General features: G+C 47.3%; 1 protein-coding gene across 1 annotated transcript in view; it reads right to left on the bottom strand.

Moving 5' to 3' along the window:
- CYSTM1 (cysteine rich transmembrane module containing 1) overlaps window positions 1-9,083 on the bottom strand; it is a 42,403-nt gene extending 33,320 nt beyond the window's left edge. Inside the window, exon 1 of the mRNA XM_030319617.1 lies at window positions 9,007-9,083. The gene's annotated coding sequence lies outside the window, so the exon portion shown is untranslated. The remainder of the gene's footprint in view (window positions 1-9,006) is intronic.
- Between the last annotated feature and the right edge of the window lie 6,137 nt (window positions 9,084-15,220).

Here is a 15,220-nt window from a genome sequence, read left to right as displayed (position 1 = left end):
CTTCGAGAAAATCCAGAGAAGTTCCCCTCCAGAGAGGTAACATATCAGCCGGTAACATTTTTTTGTATAAATCTTTCTATAAAGAACCTCTTGCTGGATCCATACTTGTTGCTCTATAAAATCTAACATCAACACTTACTAAACAACCATTAAAAAAAATAATTGCTACATGAAAATATCTATCGACAACTAAAATAGCCTAACTAAGCTGTCTAGGCATTGGTATACCATTCCTCCCTAATGTTTGGAGGAAACATCCTTTCTTTTTACAGAGTGATGATTCTGTTTTCTTACATATTCCTCAATAAAGGCATGTTTTTAAGTGAAGCCTTTAATAAGTAACAACACCCTATCCTTCGAACCAGCAATTCACCCTTTAGGAATTTATCTTACAGATATATACTAGTTCTGGAATGCAAAAAAAAAAAATTTTGAATGCACACAACTTCATACCCCCTCCACAGATATTACAGCATTTATTTATAATAGCTATATAACACCTCTCTCTCTCTCTCTCTCTCACACACACACACACACACATGCACGCACACACATGATGTATAACATCCCAAAGGGCCACCAATATGGGAATGGTTAAATAAACCATGGAACTTCCAAACCATGGCATCACTATTTGGCCTTTAAGAATGAGGCAGAATTACATGTGCTGATATGGAAAAACGCCGACAGACTCAAAACAGCAAATTGCAACACAACGCATTCTATTACCCCATTTGGGTTTAAAAATAAAGTTCTATTTCTAAACTTGAATACATTACAGTTATATTAATGAATATAATTATTCATTCAACTGTACTTTTTTGTTATATGTAATTTCCACACATATTTGACAATAAAAGTTAAAACCCCTGCTGATCATCTTTGGGTAAAGTCTGCCACATGGCTTTTAGGAGAAAAGAATCCATCTCCTAACTCCCTAAACGGAAAGCCATGCTTCCAACAACCATCTAAACTACCAGTGAGAAAACACTCTGTTCCAGTTGCCACATGGAAAGCTCCAGAGCAGAATCCACAGCTGCAAATGGTCTCATGGCTTCCAGGATCGCCTCGCCAAGGACCCCCTTTCCAGCCTTTATTGCTCATATACGGTTCTCTGCAGAAACCACAGGTCTGCCTGGATGTAGGATTTACTTCTGCCTTCAGCTTCTCGAAGGACTCCCCAAGGGTGGACCTCAGCTTGTGTGATAGCTCCCAACAACGCCAGCAAATCCTGACAACTCCCTCCCCACACCACTGGGACCCCCAAGTGGGGAAAAGTCACCTCCACCTCACCCAACCACTCAGCTCAGGGAGTCTGGTCAGTAACGGAGCTAAGATGCTATCTGAAAGCCAGTGGGGAAGTAAAGGTTGGCTCCTCCTCAGAAAAAAAGGTTGGGGACCTCTGAATTAAATCTAGTCACTGGGACATATGGGACAGCATTGTAACTCCCGGAACTTCAAATAGCCAGCCCTCAAAGTGACAATGGAGAGAAAATGAGGCCCAGCAAGAGGGAGCATGGAAAGAGAAAGCGGCAGTGAACAGAAGGGACAGAAAAAGAGGAAAAAAGCTATTAACACAGAAAGTGAGTTGGGGACATGAAAGGATAGGTTATAGCGGGAGAGAGGGAAAAGAGCCCAGCTCTGCCCCCTGCCAAGTTGAGAGGACACACTAAAAAGGGACAGGTCCATCCCTCTCAACAAGCCTGACAAGGCCACTTCCCAGGCCAGGTCCCCCACCAGCACAGCCCCAGAAAGACTGGCTCCCCTGCCCCCTCCCAGGGCATTAGATTAGGCTTTGTGGGAAACCTGAAATCCTGATGGCTCAGAGAGAGGCCCCTACAGCTTAATGTGCTGGCAATTGAACTAAGCACTCCTGGTTCCTGCCGGCTACCAGGCCAGTCAGGGCTTTGCTCTGCCATTAGCGCGCTCTCATGACCCTCTCAGAAAAGCAGCAGCCCAGCCAGAGCTGTGGGGTGCCTCTTAATGGGCACGAGGGAATCTCCCTTCACACCAGCAAGACACACTGCTGCCTGCCATGTGCCAACGTGGGCTGCCCGACCAGACCTTACCGTCCTGAGGCAGCGACGTCTCTCCCCTCCTTTCTTCATCTTTGTAACTTTAGAGCCACAGACATCAAGGCCAACAAAGGCTAGAAAAAACAAATGCTAGGTAACTCCAAGATTTCCGTCACTAACATCCACAAAGAGCTACTGTGTATGAGGACGACAAGGGGCTCAAAGTAGTGTAAGATAACTCATGAGTTCAAAACAAAACAAAACAAAACAAAAAAACTGCATCCACCCAGAAACAAACGCTTATATGGTCAATTAATCTACGACAAAGGAGGCAAGAATATACAATGGGGAAAAGACTGTCTGGTCTTTTGGTGCTGGGAAAACTGGACAGCTACATGCAAAAGAATGAGACTGGACCAATCTCTTACCATACACAAAAATACTCAAAGTGGATTACAGACTTAAATGTGAGACCAGAAACCATAAAACTAAAAGAAAACATATGCAATATATTTTTTTAATGTTTACTCTTGAGAGACAAAGAGAACATGAGTGGGAGCAGAGGAGAGAGGGGGAGAGAGGGGGAGAGAGGGAGAGAGAGGGAGGGAGAGGGAGGGAGGAGAGGGAGAGGAGAGGGAGGGAGAGGGAGGGAGAGGGAGGAGAGGGAGGGAGGGAGGGAGAGGGAGGGAGGGAGGGAGAGAGGGGGAGAGAGGGGGGAGAGAGGGGGAGAGAGGGGGGGAGAGGGGAGAGGAGGGGGGGAGAGGGGGGGAAGAGGGGGGGAGAGGGGGGGGAAGGAGAGGGGGGGAGAGGGGGAGGAGAGGAGGGAGAGGGAGAGAGAGGGAGAGAGAGGGAGGGAGAGAGGGAGGGAGAGGGAGGGAGGGAGGGAGAGAGAGGGAGGGAGGGAGAGGGAGGGAGGGAGAGGGAGGGAGGGAGAGGGAGGGAGGGAGAGGGAGGGAGGGAGAGGGGGAGGGGGGGAGAGGGGGGGAGAGGGAGGGAGAGGGATAGAGAGGGAGAGGGATAGAGAGGGAGAGGGAGAGAGAGGGAGAGGGATAGAGAGGGAGAGGGATGGAGAGGGAGAGGGAGGGAGAGGGAGAGGGAGGGAGAGAGGGAGAGAGAGGGATAGAGAGGGAGAGAGAGAGAGAGGGATAGAGAGGGAGGGAGGGAGAGAGAGAGGGAGGGAGGGAGAGAGAGAGGGAGGGAGGGAGGGAGGGAGAGAGAGAGGGAGGGAGGGAGGGAGAGAGAGAGGGGGGGAGGGAGGGGGAGGGGGGGGGAGGGAGGGAGAGGGAGGGAGGGGGAGAGAGAGGGGGAGGGAGGGAGGGGGAGAGAGAGGGGGAGGGAGGGAGAGGGAGAAAGACAGAGAATACAAAGCAGGCTCCAGGCTCTAAGCTATCAGCACAGAGACCAACACAGGGCTTGAACTCACAAACTGAGATCATGACCTGAGCCGAAGTTGGGACACTTAACCTACTGAGCCACCCAGGTGCCCCTAAATTTTTTATTATTTTTTTTAAGGCACTAATTTATTTGACATTGGTCATAGGAACATTTTTCTATGATGCGTCTCCTCAAGCAAGGAAAACAAAAGCAAAATTAAACTATTGGGACTACACCAAAATAAAAAGCTTTTGCACAACAAAAGAAACCATCAACAAAACCTGCTGATGGGAGAAGATATTTGCAAATGATTGCTCCAATAAGGGGTTAATATCCAAAATATAAAGATCTTTAAAATATATAGACAGATCAATCTTATACAACTCAACAGCAGAAAAACAAATCTAATTAAAAAATGGGCAGAGGATCTAAACAGACATTTTTCCAAAGACGACATACAGATGGCCGACACATGAAAAGATGCTCAACGTCACTAATTATCAGGGAAAAGCAAATCAAAACCACAAACAAACAGCACCTTACACCCATCAGAATGGCTGGAATCAGACAAGTAACAAGAAGTGGGGGTGAGGATGTGGAAAGGAGCCCTTGTGTACTCTTGGTGGGAATATAAACTGGTACAGCCACTGTGAAAAACAGTATGGAGGTTCCTCAAGGTAAAAAGAGAATTACCATATGATCCAGTAATTCCACCACTGGGTATTTACCCAAAGAAAACCAAACCAACCAACCAAAAACTAATTTGAAAAGATAAATGCACCCCTATGTTTACTGCAGCATTATTTACAATAGTCAAGATAAGGACAGGGCGCCCAGCTGGCTCACTCAGTGGAACACAGCACTCGTGATCTCGAAGTTGTGAGTTGACATATGCTCCCCAAATGATCCTGCCCCAGGTCCTGACACTCAAAGCTGACTGGTAAAGTACTGCAGGCGGCATCAACAATGTCAAGTGGCAGAAGTCTAGCACCTCCTCCCAGGTGGTCGCCTTCCCAAATAACTTTACAGTTAATTGTTCCCCATCCCTATCTTTCTTTGCACAATGAGCACGTGGTCTGATAGTTTTCAGTAATGATGTATTTTTTGGAACAACTCTCTGGGGACTAATGATTCTTTCAGCATAAACTGGAGAACTAAAGATAGGCACTATGAATACAGCATTACTCCCCAGGGAGTAAACTCAGATCAAACTCTCCTCCCACCATGACTACCAACACTCCCTTAAACCTTTTAATTGAAAGGGTTCACAAAAATATAAATCATCCCTTGCTTTCGGCAAAATCATACCACAGGCTTGCTGTCCATAGAGACTAGATTCAAACCATTTGTCTTCCTGGCTTTAGAAATGAGGATCCATCCAGTTTCCTAACTGGTTCTGAAGCCTACAATCAATACCAATATTCCACCTATGTCTCCTAAAACCTACTTAAGAAGTCAGTGAGTTCATTTCCTTTTGAAGAGTCCTTTGTAAACAGCACACCAAGTAGTGTGAACCTTTTTGGCCGGAGGGTCAACTCATGCCCAATCCCCTCGCTTCTATGCTGCTGTTTAATTGCTGACTCCCACTTTATAGCCAAGCCAATTAGCAGCCTTGGCCAAGCGCTGCCTGAGAAAAACAAGCCTCTCCGGTCAGAATTCCCCTCATGCCTAGTCAACAAATGCCAGAAGTCTAAGAGATGGATATTATAGTTCTATAGAGTCCCTGGGCACATCAGCAAGCATGTGGGTGTCTGACTGAGTAAGAGGACCAACGGACTGACACAGAACACGGGAATTTTAAAAGATGACTATTTCACTCCTCATTTAATTTAGGGAGCATTATTATCCACTTTTACCTCTGATGAACTTAATAACTAACTCCTTTAGAGTTGAAAGGATATTGGATAGAAAAAGCTCCAGAAAGCTCCACACCCAGCTAGGTTACTGGTTTATTCCAGGCAATCTAAGGGAAGCAGAAAAGAGTGGGGAACCATTTGAAATTATTTCCTTATCAAACACAAACATGGAGTTTACCCTCAGGCCTCCAGATCTTGATTATAAGTGTACTGATAAGCCTAAATACCCCAGGAAAAAAATAATAAAAACACCTTAGAGTTTGAATCAGGCTTTCACAAAAATTTAGAATGTCCATCTCTTTTTTATTTCACTAATCTCAAAACATCCGTTCATCCAAGAATTACAATTTTCAGGGAGAACAGCTCAGGGAGACTCCCCTTAGTCTCCGTCTCACCTCTCTTGACTTGTGGAGTCTTTTTTTTTTCAAATTTTTTTTTTAAGTTTATTTATTTTGAGAGAGAGCGCAAGCAGGGAAGGGGCAGAGAGACGGTGGGGGGGAGAATCCCAAGCAGACTCTACACTATCAGCACAGAGCCCGAAGCAGGGTTTGATCCCATGAACCTCAAGATCGTGACCTGATCTGAAACCAAGAGTCGGATGCTTAACTGACTGAGCCATTCAGGCGCCCCCTGACTTGTAAAGTCTTGAGTAATCCTTTTTGCCATCTTTGGCTTTGCTGGACAAAGCCAAAAGCTGAACCCACAACTGGTGACCCTGACGTGATAAGCCAAACCCGAAATTGGTGACCCTAAAGTGAAAGTGATAGCTTTGAGAGGAAGATTTTTAGGTGGCAGAATCGACATGTTCAGGAAAAAATGGGACATTGTCCGGACTTCGGACAGACCTCATCCCGGACAACAGTGGAGACTATGCCCACAAGTGACCAAGGCAAATGATGTCACCTGGGGACAACTTAAGAAGCTCGATCAACATGTAACCAAAGTAATGTGCCATGGCAGAGGGCCACCAACCCCAGAAAACAGGTTTTTAGCATATCTAGCTGTGGTTTCTCAAAACTTGGCTAAGCCCTCCAAATGATCTACACCATAGTGGCCTCCTCGAGACATCATGAATGACAAGAGATTGCCCTCCTCAACTCCCATGAACAAGATTCTTTAAAAAAAAAAAAAAAAAAAAGAGGGATATGTAGGAAATCAAATAGCTATGTCCTGGTTAAGGCGATTATAGGAAACACATTACACTGCTTTCTGGCCCTGCAGAGGACACCTGACCACTATCTAGTTAAGGCATATTTAGGGACTGGGTCCTGCCTGTGCTCATGAATTCCTGAGACCATGTTATCTATGGAATATCTCTTTTGTACTCTTGGGAATGCCTTGTTTCTTTGCACGCTTTCTATAAGTTCTTACTGGCATGTAGCCCCTGAAATATTGCACAATGTTTTCCCTATAACATATACCTAATATATACGGGAGCTTGTCAACAGTTCGGGGAGACTTCCCTTAGCCTCGCTGTCACCTCTCGACTTGTGGAGAAAAAAAAAATTCAGCTTTGGAGGAGCTTACATTGATGCTTTGGAGGAGCATCAATGTAAGTAATGAATTAATTACATTAATTTCATGTAAGCCTCTCATTAATTCTCCTTGGTATCTGGGCAGGGAGTACTAACCATTATCCCGTTTCAAGGTCGAGGAATGTTACCATCCCAAGAACGGTGGGCCCTGCCCAGGGCCTTGGGTGACAAAGGCCAAGGACTGAGAATTCTCCTTGGCTCAGTCTCTGGCCTATACCCCAGCCCTACTTCTTACTTTGGCTGAGAGCCCCTTAAAGGAGAGCATTCCTGTTCTTCAACACAGGAACAGCCAGCCCTGGGAGCTATCATAGCTTATGTTTAGGGAAATACACAAACTTTTTTTTCCTGACAATGAAGTCATATTCTCTACCAATGGGAAAACTTGTGGGGGTGGTACGCGTGAATGAAAGTGGAAAATTTCCCAAAACTCTTGGCCTACTTAACCGCCCTGACAGCACATAGTTATAGTGTGTGGGGGTTGGGGGCTGTTTCTTTCCAAAGGAAGCATGATTAGTTGGCTGGTTCAAATACTTTTGAAGAGATTTAGAAAATGGTTAACAACGGTTTAAAAAAGTGGCCAAGAAATCTAACCTCCAGAGATTCTTGTAAAGCATGGGACTCCTGTAAGACCTTTAAAAGTCACTATCATAACAAGCCCTACCACTTGTAATATTATAAGGAAAAACTCTTCAGTACATGCTAATGCGTGATAAACAGCCATTGCTCAGGTGACCTATCTTAAGCCTTCTTTTACAGAGAATGAAGTCACTGATCTGAAGTGAAGTTTATTTTCCCCAGGTGCCACCACTCTGGATTTGCCCTCCCTTGAGTGCTGTGCTGGTTTCTACATTTATACACAAACCAGCTGCGGCCACCTTCCCAAGTTCTCCGCAGTTCCCGAAACCACCTTTTACTGGACAGGATCCCTGGAGGTCCAATTCTATTTTCTGCAGCAAACATACACAAAACAAATTGGTAGCAAGGTTCAGTCACTTCATGTCCTTCCAGAAAACATAAGTTGTTAAGGTTTCGTATAAAATGGGGCACTTGGGTGGCTCAGTTAGGGCCCAGACTCCTGATTTCGGCTCAGGGCACTATCTCACGGTTCGTGGGTTTGAGCCGCATGTCCGACTCTGCACTGTCACCTTGGGATTCTCTCTCTCCCTCTCTCTGTCCCTCTCCTGCTTGTGTGAGCAATCTCTCAAAATAATAAACTTAAAATAATAAAGGATGGCAGTGCTGTGTGTGTGTGTGTGTGGTCACAGAATTAGTAAATTTCAGAGCTGGGAAAAACCATAAATCACCAAATCATTCCTTTTCAATAATCAAAACTTGTTTCTCAGGAAATTAAGACAAACATCCAATTAACACTTAAACAGCCTTAGGTGGAGAAGCCCACAAGTTGAGGGTAATAGATGTGAAAGGGGAACTCTTAGTTCTACAATTAACAAAGCATGGGACTCCTTTCAGTTTCCCCAATGTTCCATTTTCATGTTTTGGGCATTGATTATCCTGTCATAAATTTCCCCCATTAACTTTCCTACCAATCACTTGGGGGTTGGGTTTCACTTTGGGAATCAGAGGCATTTGTACCATACTCTGAAACCTCTGAAGGCCAAGTGTTGTGGACAATACAACCTCCGCACTTAATGAGACAGGCAATCTCACACATAGCCATTAAATCTGGTCTAAAGAGACAAGAGGGGCACCTGGCTAGATCAGTCAGTACAGCCAGCGACTCTTGACCTTGGGGTTGTAAGCTGAAGCCCCACGTAGGGTGTAGCGATTACTTTGAAAAGTAAAATCTTTAAAAAAGACAGACAGAGAGAGAATAAGAAAATGAACTGCAAATGGGTGTTTCCCTTCTCTTTGAGGATTTTTCAATCTGCTAACAATGGCTCGGGTGTAGGCAGGCACCTGGGTGCTTTCGTCCTCACCCGTTATAAATATTTCCTAAGCAGGGGTCGCAGAATCCCATCAGACCAGAGTTCTAGGTGTGGTCACCTCTTTCCCAGGCTGTCGTAACAGCCTCCTCAGTCTCCCCATCCCAGTGTTCTCCCGACCCCCAATCCAGCCAACGCTTCAATGGCTCCCCCAGAGCACACAAACCCTCAGCTGGGCACTCAAAAATATTTCCTAACCGGTCCTAACCTAATCCTCCAAACTCCCCCCCCCCCAACAGCCCTAGCACTCGGTCCAGTCACCCAACAGTCGTCGTTCCTTTACCTCTAGCGCAAAGCTCATGCTCTCCTTCCGCAGACGTCCCTTTTTCCTCCCTCCCTTCTCCAGAGGTCCTCTTCCCCTCTCTCAGCTTCTTCCAACCCCCAATCGCTGCAGGGAGATTAGTCCCCACCCCTCAGGACTCTGCTCAGATTTCACCTACCCCAACAGGTCCACTGAGATCCCAATTCACTCCCTCCTTTTCCCCGAAGCACTTTCTCTGAATACGCCGGACTCTGCTTCCACTCGTGGGGCTCCCAAGCGGCCTCCCGGCACCAGCCTCCCCCTTCCCCCCCCGCCCCGGCAGCTCCTCAGAAGTCGCTGCCCAAGGAGAAGAGTTGCACAAGCCTCTCGCAAAAGTCCCCCGGGACGGGGTGTGGCGAGACCCGCTCCGAGCACGCCGACTCCGGGCACCTGGAGGCCGCTTGAAATGCTGAGCGCCTTTAGTTCACGGCCCAGAAGACGGGCGGGCGGCGGCCTCCGCCAGCGGCTCGCGACCGACAACCGGATGAACAGCGGCGGGGCTCCCGGGTGGGCTTTGGGCCGGCTCCCAGCCCCTCCCCGGACACTGCGCACACCCCACCCTGAGTCAGTCCACCTCGCCCGGGTGCCCGCCGCTCTCGCGGCGCTCTTTGGGGAGCTCGGGGGCGCGCCAAACCCCCGAAGGGCCCCGCCCTCACCTCACCCGCTCCCTAGTCCCAGCCTGGTCGGGCCCGCGGCCGCCGCGCCTCACCTCTTCTCTTCTCCAACCGGTAGGGCACTGGTTTGTTCCGGACCTGATCCGACCAGATGAGACCGCACCAGATACACTGCACCTGCCACCAAGCTAGAGAGGAGCAGCGGCGCGCCTGACGTCACGGCCGCCCCGAGCGCCGCAAGCCCGGAGTCACCTGATCACCCTGGCAACGCGCGCGGGGCGGGGCGGGGCGAGGCGAGGGGCGGTGTCACAGCACGAGCCCCGCCCCCAGCCGCCTGGCCTCCGGGCGCCGACCGAGCGCTGCGGGTCGGTCGGTGCAGTGGGCAGTGGAGACGCCAGCCTGGCCTCCCTGTCCCCGCCTACGCTCCCGCCTCCGAGGCGGGTTGGACCTGAGACTCCCAACAGACACTCCTCTCTGGTTGGATCAGTTCGCCGAGACTCCAGATGATATCTTCTCGCCGCCAGTGCAGATGCCTGGAAGGCAGGCCTTGGGTCCCTGTTGTATCCTGCTCTGGCAGGGTTCGTTGTAGGCCGCTCCTCCTGGGTCTAGCTACTTCGGGGGATTATTTCCTGAGCTGTACGGGAAAGGACCGGGGCTAAGGCCGACTGGATTGCTCTCCGGCAACTTTTCCCCATAAACTTTACAGCAAGTAGTGCAGCCTTTGATACGGAATGTGGTTAAGAGCTCATTCATTCAGGCTCAGACTTCCTGTCTTAAGTCCTTCCTCTCTTCCAACGGAAAGAGAAAATCACCAAAACACTCCCTGAGCAAAGTCGAGGAGAAACCTAGGAGTCCAACTTGCATAGATTTTTTTGTTAGTCATTTCAGAAATTGATTTTCCTCCAGTGCCCTTCTCTTGCTGGCTATAACCATAGGCCTACACCTCTACTGGCTTAGACCATCAGCTTCAAAATGAAAATTTCACATCCTGTGGAGGTCCCAGTTTGAGAACCCCTGCTTATCTCACCACTTGACTTCTTCCTGATTGAGTTTCAATTAAGTTGTAGGATCATTCCCTGCACTGCTATGGACATTTCATATACATTGTCCTTCCCTCTCAGACTATGGGATTTTAGACCTGTAAAAATAAAAACCATAGCCCCTAAATGGTGTCACTTTGGCCAAGTCACAAAACGGAGGATTAAGAACGTAGCCTAACTACAGTTTCAACTTCTGCCATAAACATAGGAATTTTCTGATCAGCACCAATGAGGCAATCTGTAACCTGGTGCTCTCCATCCTTTAAAGGAAAATGAGGTAATCTGCCTTATACGAAGTCTTCTACTCCACCCTTCTAAAGGAAGGTGACCTGGTGTGAAAGAATCCTGTCCTTTCTTTTGCTAATAACTTCCTGCCCCAACCACCTTTTTATAAAACCTTGCATTTTATAGAACAGAACTCCTCTCTGTTTGGTACATGGGATGCTACCCGATTTTGGAATCATGTAATAAAGCCAGTTAGACCTTTAAATTTCCTCACTTGAAGGGTACCTGAGTGGCTCAGTCAGTTGAGCATCCGACTTTGGCTCAGGTCATGACCTCATGGCTCCTGAGTTCCAGCCCCAAATTGGGGTCAGTGCTGACAGCTCAGAGCCTGGAGCCTGCTTCAGATTCTGTGTGTGTCTCTCTCTACCCCTCCCCTGCTCACTCTGTCTCTCTCTCTCTCTCAAAAATAAATAAAAACATTTTAAAAAGTGAAATTTCCTCAGCTGAATTTTATTTAACAGACAAAAAAAGTTATTTTATCATCAGTTTATAGTGAGCACCTTTTGGCAAATGCCCAGCTGACTAAGGCATTGAAGATCAGGAGTTTATGGGTAATGTGTCTCATATTAAAATACCACCTGTACTGTTTATTATTTACTTGATAGTTGTGTTTAAGCGATACTTTTTTACTTTGATACACTTATTTTTATTTTTGAAGTTTATTTATTTTGGAGAGAGAGAGAGCAAGAGTACACCAGTGGGGAGGGGCAGAGAGAAAGGGGGACAGAGAGAATCCCAAGCAGGCTCCACACTGTCAGTGCAGAGCCTGATACAGGGCTTGAACTCATGAACCTCAAGATCATGACCTGAGCCAAGATCAAAAGTAGGACGCTTAACCTACTGAGCCACCCAGGCGCCACCACCCCATACATTTATTTTTCAGAGGAACACATATAAATGGGGGGAAAGACAGTTGTGAAAGGTAGAAAAAAAAAACATAGCTTCAGACAGAAAGAGTTGTACTAATAGAGGAGATTGAAAACATCAGCCCAGGTTCCAAGGGGCAGAGATCAGTGGGCAGGAAGATACTGGGAGCAGGGCAGGGGCAACCAGACCTGGGGTGTATGCAGAGCTGAGGAAGGGAACTCCAACTGGACATCAGGTAGGGCAGGGATAGAGTTGGGCCAGAATGAAGTTTGAAGGATATGGTGGAAGGAAACATGCTGGGAACTGAGACAAAGAAGGACTTGGAGAGGAAGGAGAAGCAGCAGTGGTTTGGGAAAGGGTTGCTGAAAGAGAGGGTAAGATAAAGAGAGATCTAAGAAGGGGTGTGAACAGCATTTTGAGAAGGAATGCTGAGTGATTCCAGTGTCTTTCCAAGGTTGGTAGGGGAACACAGCATTGTCTGTTGGCCTCTGAGGAATGAAGATCATACAGGCACACCCCCAAATCATATTTGGACCATCAGGGGGCAAGATCTACCCTTCAGAGAACACTGATGCTGAGGGAAGACCAGAGACTGCATGTCCATAACTACACTCTGACAGTAAGACTTTTTTGGCTGGAAAATTTTCCAGGCCCTTAGGGGGCAAGCATATGCCTCTGAAATTCTAATGAGGGCAGGGCAAGGTGAAGATGGGAGTATAAGGCAGGGACAACTGCCTTAAAAGGGAAGAAAGTTTCTCATGCCAGCTGGGACGCATGGGGGTTATGCTGGGGAGGAAGAGATGATGAGACAGGTTTCAGTAAGGCCCCTCCCATTTTACTGGGTTGGTTGGGAGTGAGAGGGCCTGACTATCAAAAGAAAAACAGAACATTCCCCACCCCCACCCCCACCTCCATGGTGAAGAAGTGCTCTCATGTGAGTCCAAACCCCAAGAGTGTTGCTGGCAGCATCCAAGGACCAGAGAGACGTGGCCAGGGAGTACATCCTATGTGGCGCTTTTCTAGAATTTGACCTCAAATCCCAGGACTCAGCAGTGGGGCCAGTGGTAGAAGTTGCTGGAATTTCACCAAGTTTCTTTACAACAGCAGTGAGCCTCCTTCCATCCCTAGAGATAAAGAAAAATGTCTGTGTAGAAGGCCCTGACAAAGCATATTTTCTGTAAAAGTTCATTAGCCACAGAAACTACAATGGCTTTTCCACATTTGTGAATTCAGGAGAACCATCTTCTAAGGATGGCAGAGGCAGGCATGATGCAGTGGTTGGGAGCCTGTGCTCTGAGATTTATCCATTTTGTGAACTTGGGCAAGTTACCCATTTTCTCTGAGCCTCAATCTAATCTGTAAAAGGGAGCTAATAACACCTACCTCATAAGAATATCATAAACTTTATGTGAATTCTTGATCAAAAGAAGAATCCAGATTCAAGATTTTTCACAAGGTCATTTTATTTCACTTTTTTTTTTCCTTTTTTAAGTAGGCTCTACTCCCAGTGTGTGGCTTGAGCTCACAACCCTGAGATCAAGAGTCACACACTCTATCAACTGGGCCAGCCAGGTGCCCCTTCACAAGGCCATTTTAAAAACCATCATATTTCCCTGTATCCCATTTGTTCACTCAACAATTGGATGAAAAAATATTTCTTTAGATGCCTAATGTGTACTCAATGCTGTGATAGATACTAAAGGAAAGGTGTTCCCTCACCTTGTCCTCCAGGCATCTGCCTCCTGATGGGACAGCAAGATTGCATGAGACCTGGAGGAACCCTGTGAAGTTGAATGCTCAGCTAGGTGGTCATGCCCTTTTGTGCCCGCAGCATTCAAGGAGAGGGAGGCCATGCCAGCTACATTGGCCAAGCTGGGATACACAAAAGGCAGGGTGTGGAGCAGAGCCTTGAAAGGCAGGATTTGGAGAAGGGGGAGAAAAGAGAGCATTCTTAATCTTGGTCCTGTCATCCAGATGACATGAGCGCCTGGGACAGGGGCTCAGTAAATATTTGCTGAATGAGTGAATGAGTGAATGAATGAATGGCTAAACAACTAAGCAAAGACAACAAAATCACAGAACAGTGGGCACAACTGTAAGACCAGCCTAAGTGGACCAAGGAAATGGTAGAGTTGTGAGAAGTAAGGTAGAGACAGAGCAGATTGTCGAAGAGCCTTGGAGATAGCAGAATCTTCTGGTAGGAACATGGGCTTTGGAGCTGGAGTGACAGGTTGCATTTGGACTCCATCACTTACTGTTCATGTGACTTAAGCAAGTTACTCAACCTCTCTGTGTATCAGTTTCCTCATCTGGGAAAAAATAGGGATAACATTAATAGCCATAGCATCATTTTGAGAATTAAATGAGATAATGCATGTGAAACCGTAGCACAGTGCCCAGCATGCAGTAAATGCTCCAAGTGGTTAGCTTTTATTCTTGGTATTAGCTTTATCCGAGGCCAGGAGGAAGAGTATACATTCAATATGAAAACTACAGGGAGCCACTGGAGCTCCTTGAAGCAGGAAATGGGGATAGGATGCAGTCTTTTGTAAAGAATCATTGGGCAGCAGAATTCAGGCTGGTCAGAAGGTAAAGGGCAACCACGGCAAAGATGCAGCCGCAAAGGGTAAAGAAGAGCTGACCGAGGACTGGAAACAAGGCTTCCTCAAAAAGAGAAAGCCTGGGGCGCCTGGGTGGCGCAGTCGGTTAAGCGTCCGACTTCAGCCAGGTCACGATCTCGCGGTCCGTGAGTTCGAGCCCCGCGTCAGGCTCTGGGCTGATGGCTCAGAGCCTGGAGCCTGTTTCCGATTCTGTGTCTCCCTCTCTCTCTGCCCCTCCCCCGTTCATGCTCTGTCTCTCTCTGTCCCAAAAATAAATAAACGTTGAAAAAAAAATATTAAAAAAAAAAAAAAAGAGAGAAAGCCTGCCGCCAATAGCTCATGGATTTGTGGAAGTTGGAGCCTGGCATGCAGAAGTGCTCAGTAACTCTATGAAACGAACTTCTCTACAAGCTGTGCAAGCTGAATGACATCTTTCTAGAGCTCACAGGCTTAATGGCAAATGCTAGTGGGATTCCTCTACGTCAAGAACAAAGAGGTTTTTTTTTTTAATGTTCATTTATGTTTTCAGAGGGACAGAGAGAGTGTGAGTGGGGGAAGGCAGAGAGAGAGGGAGAGAGAGCATCCTAAGGAATGCTCATAAACTGTGAGATAATGACCTGAGCCTGCGATCATGACCTGAGCCGAAAGCAAGAGTTGGATGCTTAACCGACTGAGCCACCCAGGCGCCCCAAGTTCAGAGAGTTTTAAAACACTGGAAAAGTCCACTAAGACCTGGCCTCTGGTTTATTTCAATGTCTTCCCATTATGGGGGCAGACAAATGAACACATG

Source organism: Lynx canadensis, chromosome A1 (genome assembly GCF_007474595.2).
Source record: "Lynx canadensis isolate LIC74 chromosome A1, mLynCan4.pri.v2, whole genome shotgun sequence".
Lineage (NCBI taxonomy): Eukaryota > Metazoa > Chordata > Mammalia > Carnivora > Felidae > Lynx > Lynx canadensis.
The sequence above is the reverse complement of the archived record's forward strand: the minus strand, read 5'-3'. Positions and strand labels throughout refer to the sequence as shown.